The sequence below is a fragment of the Portunus trituberculatus genome, chromosome 15, assembly GCF_017591435.1.
Source record: "Portunus trituberculatus isolate SZX2019 chromosome 15, ASM1759143v1, whole genome shotgun sequence".
In the NCBI taxonomy this organism is placed as follows: domain Eukaryota; kingdom Metazoa; phylum Arthropoda; class Malacostraca; order Decapoda; family Portunidae; genus Portunus; species Portunus trituberculatus.
In genome coordinates, this window is record NC_059269.1 from 11,613,629 (window position 1) to 11,631,128 (window position 17,500).

At 45.7% G+C, this 17,500-nt stretch overlaps 1 protein-coding gene across 1 annotated transcript in view; it reads left to right on the forward strand.

Moving 5' to 3' along the window:
* Positions 1 to 17,500, forward strand: part of LOC123504325 — a 67,693-nt gene that overhangs the window by 14,249 nt on the left and 35,944 nt on the right. Inside the window, exon 2 of the transcript XR_006674814.1 lies at positions 2,615 to 2,686. The gene's annotated coding sequence lies outside the window, so the exon portion shown is untranslated. The remainder of the gene's footprint in view (positions 1 to 2,614; positions 2,687 to 17,500) is intronic.

Consider the following 17,500-nt stretch of genomic DNA (forward strand, 5'->3'; position numbering starts at 1 on the left):
CACACACACACACACACACACACAGGACCTCAGAAAAGTGCCCCCTCGCATGTCATTCAAATATCGCTCAGGTTGCTTTACATTTTTCCCTGACATTGAGCGGGTACTGTCCCTGAAAGCAAGACGGTGGGATGATCTTTATGTGAGGTTTCAGTTTTAATCTCTTCAGTACCAGGAAGTGTTTTTATGTTCATTCTGGCTACTATTTGGCGATTTTATACAGCTTCAGGAACATATGTTGGGATTAGATTGGTGAAGACTCTGGCCATTAATTTTTTGACCTCCATAGACCCTTCCTAATTCAAATAAAATGGTCTAATCGTACACAGATCTCAAAGTAAAAATGTGTCGCAGTACTGAAGGGGTTAATCTCATCAGTACCATGTCGTGTTTTCATATTCATTTTGGTTACTGTTTGGTGATTTTACACAGCTTCAGAAACGTATGTCGGGTTTAGAATAATGAAGACTCTGGCCGTTAATCTTTTGACCTCCATAGACCTTTCCTAACGCAAATAAAATCGTCTGAAACCCAGTTCACTAATCATCCATGAAATTCACTCAATTAACTATTTTCAATGCCACAGAGATGATTAGCGGGGTTCTTAAGAGTGTTTTACAGTTAATAATATAGAAATCTTGTCAAATCTACCTCTAGAACCGTAAAAAACGCCTAAAAAAACTCGTGTAAACTTAAGTAAAATCTTTTGCAGAGGTGGAGGCGAAGCATAGAAGTGTTCTGACAATACGAGCCGCCTACATTCACAAACGGCTTGCTCTCTCATCTCGACATTTTTCCAGGGCCAAAGAGATGACTAGCCGGGTTTTTTAGTAATTTTCTCCTTTCCACCAAAAATCATAGAAATACCCTTAAAAACACGAGTATTTTCAACTGGAGCCTTTGGAAACAGTGAGGGTATAGAGAGCAAAGCGTTTCAGAATACGAGCATTTAGTTCCTTCCTTCCTTTCTGCTTCCTCCTTCCTCCTCTCCTCGTTCAGATCACGTCGCCCGCACCTTGCCGTCCGCCAGTCACTCACACACTTCGCTCCTGTCACGCCCAATGGACCGCCTCTCAACCCGATGGACCTTAAGATTTTGGCCTTAACGTGTTGATCTTTCTTACTAATAACTGTTTTGTGTGTGTGTGTGTGTGTGTGTGTGTGTGTGTGTGTGTGTGTGTGTGTGTGTTTATCTCTCTCTCTCTCTCTCTCTCTCTCTCTCTCTCTCTCTCTCTCTCTCTCTCTCTCTCTCTCTCTCTCTCTCTCTCTCTCTCTCTCTCTCTCTCTCTCTCTCTCTCTCTGTATGCCTGTTGCTGTTTCCCTACACACACACACACACACACACACACACACACACACACACACACACACACACACACACACACACACACACACACACACACACACACACACACACACACTCACTAGTCCTCCTCCTCCTTCAACGACAAAGATTCATCTCGCATCCTCTTCCTTTTACATTTTTTGTTCCTTTCCCTTCACACCCAGAGAGAGAGAGAGAGAGAGAGAGAGAGAGAGAAGGCGGGAAAAATGAGGAGGCATGAGAAAAAAGGGGCGGCGTGCAGTTAGAAGGCAGAGTCGGGGCGTGCTGGAGCCATCAGGAAGGGAACGACCCTCTAACTCCGGCTCACGATGGCTCCTCCTCCCCTAATCGCGCTCACATCCTCATTCGCTTTCCTCATATTCCTCCCAAATTTTCTCATAAAGCAGGCAACCAGTAAAATTTGGAGGACATTTGCATTTAATGAAGGTTTGAATATTAAAGAGGGGAGAGAGAGAGAGAGAGAGAGAGAGAGAGAGAGAGAGAGAGAGAGAGAGAGAGAGAGAGAGAGAGAGAGAGAAGGGTCAGTAGGATTGTGGGAATGAATGTCAACGGAGAGAGAAGAAAAAAAGAGAAATTGAGGAAAGGAAAGAAGGAAAGAAAGTTTGAAGTTGAGAGTTACGAAGGATATGGATGTATGGAGAGAGAGAGAGAGAGAGAGAGAGAGAGAGAGAGAGAGAGAGAGAGAGAGAGAGAGAGAGAGAGAGAGAACCTATAGTGCATGTGTTGGTGTGTTGGGAAAAAAAAAGAAGACGAATATAAAGACAAAGACGAAGATGAAGGCGAAGGCGAAGTGACGTAAGCTAATGTGACGTTCTGTGTGACGCTCTTAGCCCGCACAATTACGTCAGCGGTGAGGACCTGATATTAAGGGGTCGTATCTCAGGTGCCAGGGTCGTTTCCTCCACGCAGGTTACGAGAGGCGGTGGTAATGAGTTCGGTGGTTTGCATTTCCTCGGCTCGCTTTGCTCATTACTTCGTTACGGGTCGTCCTTCTGTGGCAACTTCGGTCGTTGTATGTAGGTTGTGATGGTAGTGGATCCCTTCTCCATCCCTCCCTCGAACCCTCTGTCCCTTCTTCCCCCACCTGCGCCTTCCACCGGAGTAAGGCGCCTTTGGGACACTCATTACAGCTCTTGGGGGAAAGTTATGAGCCTATTTCTGCAGTGTTCGACGGATGCTTCTCTTGATTATCCACCTTCAGGTTAATAAATGTCTTGATAACGTGAAGCCGCGAATGAGCACCTCCCTGATGAAGCTTCTCCCCGGCAGGTGCGTGTGTGTGTGTTTGTGTGTGGCGTCCCCCGGCTGGGTTCTGATGGAAGCGTTGCTGTAAGTGGTAAGGTAAGTGGCGTGGCTTTCCTGATTTGCCTGCTGTGCTTCATGGTGGGAAGGGATGATGGTTTAAGCTCTTCAATACTGGGAACCCATTTTTACCATGAGTTTTAGGTATGATTAGACGATTTCATTTACGTTCGGAAGGGTCTATGGAGGTGAGAAGATTAATGGCCAGTTTTACTATTTCAATCCCCACATAAGTTTCGGAAGCTGTTTAAATTCGCCAAATAGCATGCAGAATGAATATGAAGGATTTAAAGGGGAACGTGATGCGAGGGGAAGCAATGGATCAAGACCCACTCAGGTTCGCCTTTTGAATTCAATGGGATTTTTTTTTGTCTGTGATCCCTCTTCAATGTGCTAATTTTCTATGTCCTTTTGGCACCATTTGCTACTTAGGGGCTTAGTGACAGGATGCGGGTGCCTGAGGTGTCGTGTGTGTGTGTGTGTGTGTGTGTGTGTGTGTGTGTGTGTGTGTGTGTGTGTGTGTGTGTGTGTGTGTGTGTGTGTGTCCGACCACCTCATCCACCAGCGATAATATTTGTTTAGTTTCTTTATTATTTTCCTCACCGCATCATCTCCTTTTCCTGGTAACCTTTCACTCTAAGCACAATGGTTGGTGATAAAAGCCTTCTCGCTGAATACTAATGAGGAGACGCACGATTCACGCGACCAATAATAAACACATGTATAGGCTAAAAATGGCATATACTTTGTGGAAGCCGCGCGTCTCACATCCTCGGGGGCTCCTGCTGGGCGGCCAAAGGGAGGCGTGTTGACTTAGGCTGTTGCGCGGCCGTCCGGACTGTGTGTCTTGGCCCCCCGTGGCAGAGATGACCCTCCCCAAAGGACCACTCTGGGAGAACCTTTTGGGACGAGGCTCCACCCACAGAATAGTAAACCTTGAGTCAGTATTTCCAAAACATTTCGGCGTAATATGTGGGCAACCTTTAACCATTTCAGTACTACGACACATTTTTATCACGAGTTTGGGTGTGATTAAACCATTTTACTTAATTAGGACGGGTTTATGGAGGTCAGAAGATTAATAGCCAGTGTTCACTATGTAAGTTTCTAAAGCTGTATAAAATCACCAAATAAATATGAAAACCCATGGTACTGAAGGGGTTAAAAGACTCCAGTGGGTTTCGTGAACGTTTCCATGGTTTTAGTAGTATTTCAAACATAAAGTAACAGTTTGATCATGAGAAAAAAAAAAAAAACACGCATTAGAAACTTTAATGGTACTCCTAATAAGATCATATACAGTAATCCTGTCAAGAATACAAACCATTTAACTCTCAGCATCTTAAGTGGGCAACTTTTGAAAGACTAGTGGAACATGTGGGGTTTGAAGAACGTTTCCATGGTTTTAGAGTAGTTCAAACAATAACAATAGTAGAAATCATGAGAAAAAAAAAACACGCTTTAAAACCTTTGATAATACTTCTAATGAGAACATATAAAACATTCAAGAGTACAAGCCATTTAAGGATGAGACTATGCTATGAATTGTCTTTAGTGCCAAAGTTGAACAAACACAGAGACAGAGACAATGATAGGCAGTCAGCAAGCAGAACGTGTGTGTGTGTGTGTGTGTGTGTGTGTGTGTGTGTGTGTGTGTGTGTGTGTGTGTGTGTGTGTGATAAAAGCAAACAGCGTGCAGGGGAGATCGCAATATTAGAGGCAGAAGGAATACAAGTATATATGTGGACGGACGTGGAAGAAAGAGAGTCAGAGAGTATGCAGAGAGGCGCGCGGAGAGGGCAGATAAAGAAAGTCGGGGAGAGTATATAGGGAAACAAATTGTGACAGAGTGAAAGAGGGGAGGCGAAAATATTTAGGGAGGAAGATGTGGAGGTGGAGAAGGGAACTAATAAAGGGAAGGAAGGTAAAAAACTAGAGAGGGGAAAGAGGAAGAGGGGAAACGACGGTGATGATTGAAGAGAGAGAGAGAGAGAGAGAGAGAGAGAGAGAGAGAGAGAGAGAGAGAGAGAGAGAGAGAGAGAGAGAGAGAGAGAGAGAGAGAGAGGAAATTACTCGCACATGAGGGAAAATATAAAGGGGTGAGGTATTTCATGAGAGAGAGAGAGAGAGAGAGAGAGAGAGAGAGAGAGAGAGAGAATCATAGTTCACGGGAAGGTTGCTCATCGCTTACCTTTCCTGATCCTATTTTCTCTCTCTCTCTCTCTCTCTCTCTCTCTCTCTCTCTCTCTCTCTCTCTCTCTGTGTGTTTCCTAAAGTCTTCAGAAACTTTTAACTGTTCTATATATTTTCTTACTGTGTGTGTGTGTGTGTGTGTGTGTGTGTGTGTGTGTGTGTGTGTGTGTGTGTGTGAGCATGGAGTATGACAATAAGAACAAATTAAAGAGAATGATTTGGTAAAGAGAAGAGAAGGAAGAGGAGGAGAGGTAAACGAAGCAAGAGAAGAAGTAAACAAAGGAGGAAGAGGAGGAGTGTGATGATAAAATTTTGGAGATAAGGAAGAGAAGTTATTGTGGGAGGAAACACTAGCGGGAACAGGAAAGAGGGGGAGTGGTGACCTTATCTGTGTATGGATTCTTATCATGTTTTCTTCTAACAGGCCTGATTCTCTCTCTCTCTCTCTCTCTCTCTCTCTCTCTCTCTTGAATAGGAATGATAATTTATGTTTCAAGTGCGATCGGTGAGCAAAAATTCTTTAGTTATAAACATATACGTACAAAAAAGCTGAAAACAAACAATATCTTAAAAATCATCATCACCACCACCACCACCACCACCACCACCACCACCATCATCATCATCATCATCATCACCATCATCATCATCACCATCACCACCACCACCACCACCATTATACACACATACACACACAATGAAAAAAAAAAAATTCACAAAACAACAAATACAAAAACCACACCACTAAAACTAACCAAACCACGAGACTCCTCCAACCATCTGATAGACAGACAGACAGACAGACAGACAGACAGACAGACAGACAGACCGGCGCGCAGTGGAGTGATGTGGAGGGCTCAAATTGGACAGGAGTACATCGAGTGGTTTATACAATGGCCTCCACGTGGCGCCCTCACACTTAACGCGGCCTTGCAACGGAGGAGCACGTGCGGTGATGGTAGTGGTAGTGGCGGTCGGTGGTGGTGGTGGTGGTGGTAGTAGTAGTAGTAGTAATAAAGCCCATTTTCCGAAGCACTTCCGCGTCTCAAAGCACCTTCACTATTCTCTAATGGCTCTAGTTGAAGTGACACGGGTTTTCAAGGATGTTTCCGTAATTCTAGTGACATGTTAACAAGTTTTTTTGCATTATCAACAGACAAATACTCTTTAGAACTCAGCTAATCGTCTCTGCGGTCCTTAAAAATGGTCGCGGTGACAGGGAAGCGTTTCTGAATATGGTACTAAGATTCATTATTCAAAAACGCTTTGCTCTCTCCACCACTACTTTTCTCGAAGGCCACATAAATGGTCGCTCTGGTCTGGTTTTGAAGACTATTTCTCCTGCTGATAATGTAGAAATCTAGTTTATCTGCGCATAGAACCGTAAAAACACCCTTGAAAACCAGTGTAACTTCAAGTAGAGCCTTTTGAATGCGATGAAGTGCACTGGAGTGTCTCAGAATGTAGTCTAAAGTGGTGGTGGTGGTGGTGGTAAGTGGACACACCATCAATTCTAACATAGCAGGACTTTGGTAAATTTCAACTTAGTATATGTTCCAGTCGTGAAGTGAAATCATAAGAAGAGTAGAAGGATTTTTTTATTGATTTATATTTTTCTATTGACAGTGTTCCTTTTTTTTTTTTTTTTTTTAAGAGGGAAAAGCTAGCCAAGGGAAAAAAAAGCCCATTTAGTTGCAAGTCCCCTTTCAGATCCGAAAAAGTCAGCCATGCAAAAGAAAGGGATAAACATCTTGAGACCTTCCTCTTTAATGGAGAGAAGTGGAAGCTGGAAATACAGAAGCAGGCAGGGAGTTCCAAAGTTTACCAGAGAAAGGGATGAATGATTGACAGTATTAGTTACCTCTTGCATTAGTGAGTTAAATAGAATACTTGTTTGTCTGTATGTTCACTGACACACATATTCACAGATACATTTTTTTTTTACGTTCTGTAGGTAACTTGAAGAGTATTAGAAGCGCTGTTGAGCTTCCACCCATTAGTGGCACAGGCTATTTAATTTATAGCGGTACCCATATTAAGCCCCATATCATCCCCCAAGCGCGTCTTTGGTGTAACCACCTAATGTATTGACCACAAGTTACATTAAACCCGACGTAAATACTAAAGATAGAAAAAAAAAAAAACCCAGACATTAAAATCTACATATTTATGGTCTACGATAGATATTAAGACAGTGAAAAAAGTAATACCAGATACTAAAAGAAACACACACACACACACACACACACACACACACACACACACACACACACACACACACACACACACACACACACACACACACACACACGAGAGTCCGCCCTTGATTATGCTGCATGGATCACCGCCAACTGGAATTAGAAAGAGGATTACCCATTAAATCCCGATAAATTGTGGAATGAATTTCAAATGGGAGTGAGGAGTGCCTCTTGACGCCTGTCGCCCCGCGGAGGACGTGTGGCGCGCCTCCTGCCTCCTTCCTCTCTCTCTCTCTCTCTCTCTCTCTCTCTCTCTCTCTCTCTCTCTCTCTCTCTCTGGTAGTCATTTTCACATTCATCGTCGTCGTGTTCTTTTTCTTGTTCTTCTTCTCGTTATTGTTTTTCTCCTCCTCCTCCTCCTCCTCCTCCTCTTCCTCTTCCTCTTCCTCTTCCTCTTCCTCCTCCTCTCTCATTTTCTTTTTATTTTTTCTTCTCCTCATCTTCGTTTACCTTCTTTTTATTCGTTTTTCTCGTGTTTTTTTACGTCCTTATTTTCCTCCTCCTCCTCCTCCTCCTCTTCCTCGTTCTCTTCCTCCTCCTCCTCCTCCTCCTCCTCCTCCTCCTCCTCCTCCTCCTCCTCCTCCTCCTCCTCCTCCTCCTCCTCCTCGTTCTTCACCTCCTCCTTTATTTTTTTTTTCAACTTTTGCTTCTTTTTTTTCTCATCTCTTTTATCTTCCTTTACTGCTCCTCCTCCTCCTCCTCCTCCTCCTCCTCCTCCTCCTCCTCCTCCTCCTCCTCCTCCTCCTCCTCCTCCTCCTCCTCCTCTTCTTGCTTCTTCATCTCCTTTCATTTCCTCCTCTTTCTCTGTTTTATCTACTTCTTCCTTCATTCGCTATATATTTACTGGTTTCTCTCTCTCTCTCTCTCTCTCTCTCTCTCTCTCTCTCTCTCTCTCTCTCTCTCTCTCTCTCTCTCTCTCTCTCTCTCTCTCTCTCTCTCTCTCTCTCTCTCTCTCTCTCTCTCTCTCTCTCTCTCTCTCTCTCCATATCTTACCCTTCCTCTCAGTTGCCAAATTTTTCTTCCAATTTTCTTTGTCTTTCCTGGTTTCCACCTCCTTTGTTTCCATCTCCATCGCTCTCTATTTTTTTCTTCCTTCCCCGATTCTCTCTTACGTCTTCCTTCCCTGTTTTCCTTCCCCTCTTCCTTTACTTACTTTCCTCTTTTTTTTTTTTCCTTTTCCCTCGTCTCTCCTTATATATCGCGGCCCTTTTATCTCTCTCTCTCTCTCTCTCTCTCTCTCTCTCTCTCTCTCTCTCTCTCTCTCTCTCTCTCTCTCTCTCTCTCTCTCTCTCTCTCTCTCTCTCTCTCTCTCTCTCTCTCTCTCTCTCTCTCTCTCTCTCTCTCTCTCTCTCTCTCTCTCTCTCCTTCTCTCCCTCCTGCTTGTATCTTCTCCCAGCCTCATCCCTCTGTGTAACCTTCTCGCTCCCTCCCTCCCCATCTCTTCTCCCTGCCCACCACGTGCCAATAACCCACCCACCAGCATCCAGTGTTTACCTTCGCCCCAAGCACGTGCCTCTCTCCCCGCTCGTCCACACCCGCCAACTGCTGACAGCCGCCGCACTAGGGTGGCGAGGACCTCTTCTGGCCACCCGCTGCGCTGCCTCTGTCCCAGCCAAGGCACTTCGGATGTTGGTTATAAGGTCACTGCCCGTTTGTTAGTCCTGTTACGTTTACTTGTTACTTTGTGTGTGTGTAAGATGTTTTCAGTGTGTGGTTTTAAGTTTCTTTATTTATTTTTGGTATTGGGGTTCTATTTTGTAGTTATGGCTACCTTATTTTCGTTTTTCAGTCAGTAGGGTGTGGAAAAGATGGACAGTTTTTGTTTTTAAATGTTTGTCGTGTTTTTGTAGCTGTGTTGTTGTAGATAGATCCATTGTCTGCCGGTTTCGTTACTCGTATCATGGGAAAATACACACACACACACACACACCGTAAACCTTGTTATTTATTTATTCATCTTTTGCAATTCTATTAGAGTATGCAATATAAATGTATACAATATTCCAATATTTTCTCAGTAGCCTTTCCAGCAGCGTTAGTGACAAAGGTATTTATTTAAACTGGTATTGTCAGAAGATCAAAGGTGATGTTTTTTTATTAGCCGGGGGAGTCATGGCCTTTGATGTCCTAGTGAGCGGGTCAGGGGAGTCACGGAGACCAGTGCTTAGGCCGCATGGTCAGGAAGCGGAGGCCTTAAGATGTTGCTGAATACAGCTGATTTTTTTAAGATGGCGAGGACGTTTGCAGGCTGAGGAAGTAGAGGACGTGAAGACTTCATAAACTGAAAGGAACGCAGGACGAGGCAGAGTGGAGGGCGAGGGTGAGCGGAAGGAGCAGGGTGGGATGGGGAAGAAACAGTTAATCTGGTGGTGCGGAAAATAAAAGAAACTAGCGGGGAGAAACAATAGTGACGGCCGTTCCCGCGCATCCCACTGTGTCTGAGGGTCAACAAGTGAGTGTCGCCCCCCGGAGGCAGCCGCGTGGCTGGCGTGTGCCCGCCTGCGCTAAGGGCTGTTTAAAGAGACACCAACAATCCCTTTAATGACGCCAAGCCCATGGGAAACGACCAATTTTCCAGCCGCGAACCTTAATCTGTCACCAGTAGGTAAATAGCCCGCGGGCAACCCCTCCCAGCTGCCCTGCCATACCGCTCTAACCCTCCCTCCCTCCTGCTTCTCGCCTCTGTGGCCATTCACCCAAGGGCCAAGGCGGCGGGGGATGGCGCGCTCCCTGCCCAGTGCCGCCTGCCGGGATGACCCTCTGCCGCCGGTCCCTGAGCCCATAGTCTCCTGCTAAATACACCAGACAACACAGCAGGGAAAACTTTCGTCTGTAAATTGATTTCTGTATGTGGGAATAAAAGGCAGGTCCGGCAGCCAGGCAGCCAGACCTCGCCGGCACTGCACCGCCACACCCGTCCCAGCGGCGAACACTAGCGCTTGATTAGCCGAAGAGGAACATCCCAGCCAGGTGAATCCCATCCTGTACCTGGAGGATTACCTGAGGGGAGAGGGACTGGGAGAGGGCAAGATGAGAGGCAGGGATTGACGGGGAAAGCCAGCGAGGGAGGAAGAGGGGAGGGAGCAACTACAGGGACAGGGAGATAGTCAAGGCTCCCACGGTGGTGACCCTCCTTACGAGTCCTTGATGCGTAAGGCTGCCCCGGGGGGTCCGCTTGGCTCCCAGGACGGCAATCCCCGCCCCGCCCCGCCCCACCTCTCTGCATTCCGCCTTGACATCAAACATTCGAATAAAGTACGGGAGGGGGAGATGACGTTTTTCTCACTAAGGTTCATCAGAGACACATCAAAAGAGATTCTCGCCGCCGACCGTCAGTTTCAGTTTTGCTTTTCACCATCATTACATTTCAAAGGCTTTAGTTGAAGACGTTCATGTTTATAAGGGTATTTCTAGGGTTCTGGTGATGGGCTGGCAAGATTTCTAGATTGTTATTGGGGGAAATTGCCTTGAAAACACAGCTAGTCGTCTCTGTGGCATTAGAAAACTATCGTGGTGAGAGAGCCGTGGTACAGTGGAACCATGCGCGCTTTGGGGTCCGAGAGGTCTCCAAGCGTACAGGTTCGAATCCTATCCACGGTCCGAGTGTAGGTTGGGCTTCCTCACTCGGGGCAACGGTATCCTAGCGGGTGGATTTTGAGATAGAAGGTACCCAAATAAGTACCGCCTTTAGCCAATAATAAATTCCCGTGAAAAGCCACATGGTATTAAAAAAAAAAAAAAATAAATAAATAGGGTCGTCCCTCTGAGTGTTGCATCCCTAAATGGTGATGTTTGCCATGTAACACTGATATTATGTAGCCTCGGGGGGTGTTATGATGAAAGAACTGTAGTGAAGGCAACGTTTTATTTCCTGTTTGAATAATGATGAGCCTGATGATGATAGTAGTTAATAGCAGTTAATAAAATGGTCTGACGCAAGTATACACATGTCATTTCAAAAGACAATCCCTCACAGGCCGGTGTGAGTGGGAAAAAGCGACTGACTGGGTGGAACAGGTGTTAAAAGATGACTGATGGGACGGGGCGAGGGAAAAAGGCAACTGACGGGACGAGACAGCAGGTTGGAAGATTATTATCGAGACTGGGCGAGTGAAAAAAAGTGACTGTAGGAGTAGGACAGGTGGATATAAGTGAATGACGGGGCGGGGCGAGTGGAAAATAAGTGACTGAGGGACGAAGCAGGTAAAAAAAATGACTGACGGGGCGGGGCAGGTGGAAAAAAAAAGGGACTGAGGAACGGGCAGCTAGAAAAGACAACTGACGGGGCGAGATAAGTGGAAAAAAATTACTGACGGGGAGTGGCGAGTGGAAAAAAAGGCGACTGAAGAGCGGGATAGTTGGAAAAATAACTGGCTGGGCGGGGCAGGTGGAAAAAAGTGACTGACAGGGTGGGATAGCTGGGAAAAAAATGAATTACAGGGCAGGGTAAGTGGAAAAGACAATTGACAAGGCGGGGCAGGTGGAAAAAAATGACTGACGTGGCGAGACAGCTGGAAAGAAAGACTGACGGGCTGGGACAGATGGAAAAAAAGACTGACGGGGTGGGACAGATGGGAAAAAAGTGACTGACGAGGCGGGGCAAGGGGAAAAAAGTGACTGAGGTGGCGGGGCAGATGGAAAAAAAAATGACTGACGGGGCGAGACAAGTTAAAGCTTTACTGGAACCCACCACCACCACCACCACCACTGCCACTATATTGATCACTCCCAACTTCTTTGTCTCGGCCGCCCATCCGTCCTCCCGCGCCGCCTCGGAAGCTCCCACCGAAGGGCTCCACCACCACCACCACCACCACCAGCGGCACACACACGTCGCCCAAAACAAAAATCTAACTTGATCGCGCTGATTACACGGAAACTGTTGGAATCGCCCCGTCAACAAAGGATTAGCCGGTGCTCTGCCAGGTTATCGGAGCGATCTAATCTTCGGCAGGGGAAGAGAGAGTGAGAGAGGAAGGGAAAGGGAAGGGAGAAAGAAGGGAGAGAGAGAGACGAGAGGGTCGTTGCTTCCCTTTTCCTCCTCCCTCCCTTAGATATCCCCTGCCGGCAGCTTTTATGTACACCGAATCTGCTCCATCTTTCCCTCTCTCCCTTCCTCTGTCTCTCTTCCTTTCCCTCTCTCTCTTTCTTTCCCACGTCAGGTCAACTTAGTGTTATCTTCCCTCATATCGATAAAAAAAAAACGCCCTGATATTCAATCCATAATGCACTCGAGAACCTTCTTTCAAATTTCTAAAGTCGGTAAATAAAAATGAGCTCCATGAAGCATACGAAGCACAGAAAAATGTGTTCGAATCCCGGTGACGGAAAATCTATAACGGGGAGCGAGCGAGCGATTAGCCTCGAGCGCTGATATGGGATTAAATCCGTCTCCAGGGAGTGTTTAGCAGCGCACACCGATGCTATTATTGGAGTCCTGGGAAAGGGAGGCGAATACTAAATGCGAAATTAAAGCGAGCCGGGAAAGGAAGGTGTGAACGGCGAGTGTGGGAACGTGGAGGTGGAGCTGGTGAGGCTGGAGGACTGAAGAAGTGGGAATTTTATTTTAGTGCAAAGAAGAGAAAGCTAGTTAAGGACAGCACAAAAAAAAAAGTCCACTAAGTTGCCAGTTCCCTTGCAGGTCTGAGAGTTAGCCAAGATAAAGGCCTTGATAAATGTCTTGAAACCTCCCCTCTTAAATGAAGTCAAGGCATAGAAAGTTGGACATACAGAAGCAGGCAGGGAGTTCCAGAGTTTACCAGAAAGTATGTTCCTCTTCTGGAGATCACTGGGGAAAGTATACAGCTGGTGACGAGGCTACCACCACCACCACCACCACCACCACCACCACCACCACCATGATAGTCAATGATAATAGTGACAACACCAGCACCACTAACGGTTCATATCTGGTTAGTACAAGTGTCTTTTCCTGTATAGTGTAAATTTTTGCATGGGATTTTTATTTTCAAACCTTATGAGTGCAAAACATCCCATAATTTCTTTTTAAATCATTCACTTTCATTTAGGTTTGGTTAGATTGGGTTACGTTAAGTTAGGTTACGCTAGGTTAGGTTAGGTTAGGTTAGGTTAGATTGGGTTACGTTAGGTTACGTTGGGTTAGGTTACATTAGTTTAGGTTGCTTTTCTTCCATCACCAAAAATGTAAAACATGTGCCAAGTAGCCCCGGTCTCCCTACTTAATACCTTGCAAATTTCTACCTGTTCTGATTTTCCTATCCATGTTTTTTTTTTTTTATATATATACTTTTCCCCCAAACCGTATGAATGTGAAGCTCAGAAACTACGCATTGGTTGTAATTAAACTGTAAAATATATTAAATGCTCGCAGCTTTATCAATATGCTTTGGAGCGTGGGACGTGAAGTTTTGATTAAAATCGAGAGCAGCAGCAGCGGAGTTATGAAAAAAAAGAGCTTAATTGAGTGACACCTTTTATTATTTTCACTTGACAGATAAATGAATAAACCAGAGAAATAAATAGTAGATAGACAAATACGAGAAATTTACAAGGTACGTGAAGTGATTAAGGGAAATGTAAACAGAACTGACCGTCTTTGTGTGTGTGTGTGTGTGTGTGTGTGTGTGTGTGTGTGTGTGTGTGTGTGTGTGTGTGTGTGTGTGTGTAAGACAGACTTTTATTTCTTTTCCTTTTTCTCTCTCTCTCTCTCTCTCTCTCTCTCTCTCTCTCTCTCTCTCTCTCTCTCTCTCTCTCTCTCTCTCTCTCTCTCTCTCTCTCTCTCACCCACAAAATCCCTAATAGGTACATCATTTTTAAAGGTCCATTTAACGAGAGTCGAAGGTACAACAGGAAAGAGAATGCCAACCAGCGAGAGAGGGAGGGAGAGGGAGAGGGAGAGAAAGAGGAAGGAGAGGGGAGAAAGAATGTGTTGTGGGGTGAGAGAGGGAGAGAGAGAAAGAGAGAGGGGAAGAATGGGAGGAAGGTTTGAGGGAGGGAAGAGGGGAGGGGAATCATACAGGGGAGGGGGAGATGGGGAGGGGAAGGAGGGAAAGGGATTAGTTTGTCAGTTCTCTGGTGGATCAACTGTGCATTATGGTGTCAAAAAGTGAGCCTCGCTGAATGGTTCCGTGTGTGTGTGTGTGTGTGTGTGTGTGTGTGTGTGTGTGTGTGTGTGTGTGTGTGTGTGTGTGTGTGTGTGTGTGTGTGATTAACTCTATTCGTGTCAGTACCGTATATTTTCAGTGATTCTTGCTATTATAACTCCTCCAGCTGCTTCGTTAGTTTGTTTGTTTGATAGGTAAGTAGTGCAGCCGCCGCAGCACAGTGGAACCATGCGTGCTTTGGGATCTGAGGGGTCTGTCTCCACAAGCGCACAAATTCGAATCCTGCCCATGGTCTGAGTGTAGCTTCCTCACTCGGGGCAAGGGTTTCCTAGCGGGTGGGCTTTCAGCTATGAGGTACCCTAAAAAGTACCTCCTTTAGCCCATAATTACCTTGAAAAGCCGACATAGTATAAATAAAAACAAGAAAGTAAGTACTGTGTTCATATGTCCCACCGCTCGCACCTTCAGGCCGCGGCGTCTTGTCCCCTTCACCCAAAACAATATCCATCCGGCTGTGACATAATTCCTTTTCAATTACTTCATGTTCCTCTTAGTAGTCCCTATCCGTGCTACCCTCATCTATCTCCTTCCCTTCACCCTCCCTTCTTTTCTTCCCCTTTCTCTCCCTTCCCCTCTATTCTCTCCCTCCCGCCCCATGTCCATCCGTCAAGAAGGGGGGCGTGCACGTGTCAACAAATGACGTCACGGGGCAGCACGTGCAGCACACATCTCGCGCCTCATCTGAATTTCATCACGAGCTATGCCACGTGCTGCTCTGAGGGACTTCGCGGGGAGGAAATTTCGCGGATGTGTTTGTCTCCGCCTTCTTCGCGTTTGTATTGAGGGAAGGAAGAGGTTGGTGAACGCTGGGAGAGGTTGTGGGCGGCTGCACGTGTGTCAGGAAACAATATACTGTGATAATAATGCTGGGAAAAAGACAGAAGGAGAAAGGAAATCAAGGAGGTGGAAAAGCAGAAGCATGTAGGCCAGGGTGAGGGTGACATGCTGCAGTGGATGGGGAGGGAGAGCTGCGGGATGGTGGGGAAGGGAAAGGAAGCAGTCTATAGATGGTTCTCCGGTCTTGTGTACCAACGAAGATGCGACCAAGAATTTGATATACGCACGCCAGAGGTATTTTTCCTGCTTGGCGTCTTTTCTGTTCATAATTATTCCTTGCCTGTCTGTCAACATCTCTCCATTTTGGGGGCCTTTATACATTTCCTCCTCCTCCTCCTTCTCCTTCTCTTCCTCTTCCTCTTCCTCTTCTTCCTCTTTCTCTTCCATTTCTCAAGCCTTTTCTTTCCGCTGTCTCTTAACTTTAGCTTCGTTTTGTGCTTTTGAATCGCATCCTCACTCACTAGTCTCTCATTCCTTCCTTCTCTTCCTTCTCGTTCTCATCCTCGTCCTCCTCGTCCTCATGCTTGTCCTCATCCTCGTCCTCCTCGTTCACATCCTTGTCCTCATCCTCGTCCTCGTCCTTGTCATCCTTGTCTTCCTCCTTGTCCTCCTTGTCTTCCTCGTTCTCGTCCTCCTCGTCCTCCTCCTCCTCCTCGTCCTCCTCCTCCTCCTCCTCCTCCTCCTCCTCCTCCTCCTCCTCCTCCTCCTCCTCCTCCTCCTCCTCCTCCTCCTCCTCCTCCTCCTCCTCCTCGACAGACTATATTACATGCAATGCAACAGAATATCGTCCGGGAATCTTGCTGTTGTCGTGAAGTGAAGCTCGTCGCGATTTTTTCTCACTGAACGAAATCCTTGGCGTCTTTCTGCATTGTCTCGTCACGCACCTGTTCGTGGAATCCGCATTTGAATCCGCTTTTATCCGTCTGGAAATGTAAAAGGGAATATAAGTGTAGTATTTATTTATTTATTTATTTATTTATTTATTTATTTATTTATTTGGGTATCATGCACTATTATTGTCTAAGGGAATGATGTAACTACTTATTGGCATCTGGTGGCTTTTATTATTACTTTTCTTTTATCATTTGGAATTCTTAATGTGAATCCAAGTGAATAATTTTTTAGTTCGTTTAATCTTGTCCCCTCTCTCTCTCTCTCTCTCTCTCTCTCTCTCTCTCTCTCTCTCTCTCTCTCTCTGGTTACTTCAGAAAACTTCGTCACAAGTCAATAAGAGCAATGGTTTTCGTGTCTCTTGTGAACTATGAACGGGAACAGTCTCAGTGGTTCAGTAGGGTGGTAGTCTTAGCGCGATGTTCACAAACGCTTCCCTCGCCCACCGCAACTATTTCCAAAGACCACAGACACGGTTAGCCGAGTTCTAAAGAGTATTTTTCCTGGTAATAATGCAGAAAACTTGTTAATATGTCACTAGAATGATAGAAACATCCTTAAAAACCCGTGTCACTTCAACTAGAGCCATTAGAAAAATAGTGAAGGTGCTGTGAGGCGAGACAGTGTTTCAGAATATGGGCCACCAGTCATGGAAAGCACTACCACAATTCCGACCAACCACACGCATCAAGAAAAAGAAAGAAAAAAATAGATAAATGAAAATAAATAAATGAAATGGACAATAGACTGTGCCGAAAAGTAATTGAAGAAAATATCCAAGCAAACTGTATATACACCAGACTAAACATTCTTCACAGTGAATATTCGTCATTCCTCACTCACACTTTTGACAGCGAGAGAACATTAAGGCCAGAAGAAGAGGCGGTGGTGGTGGTGGTGGTGGTGGTGGTGGTGGAGGGTATGAGAGGAGCTGGTGGCGGGTATTGTGACGCTGCGGCCCTCACACTCCAACCACTGCCCCTCACTCCTCAAGGGTCCTTCCTTCTTGAGTGCCTTCCACGGGTCACCCTCCGGCAAGCACCGTCTGAAGGAGGTCCACCCTTGGCCAGGAGGTGGATGGGCGGGAGGTGCAGAAGGAACAGATGTGTGGGAGGCAAAAGCAGCGGCAGAAAGGTGGTGTACAGTCTGGGTGAAGTATAGAGGATGGGATGCGACGCGAGGACAGAAAGTGTAGGAATGAATCTCGTATATATAATCTTGACTACTTTGATTTTTAGGTTTCTTTACGATTCATACATTAAGTTTTGCTAGATGAATGAAAATTTATACTGGTTTTAAAGATATTCACCTCCATTGTTTCAAAAGGCTTTATTTAAATTTACACAAGTTTTTTATGGAGTTTTTACGGTTCTAGAGGCAGAATGACAAGATTTCTGTAATATCAACTGGAGAAACACTCTTGAAAACCCCTCAAATCATATCTGAGGCCTTGGAAAATAGTGGTGGTGAGAGAGCAAAGTGTTTCTGAATACGAGCCTAAGTATTACGTCTATCTAGAAACTGACAAC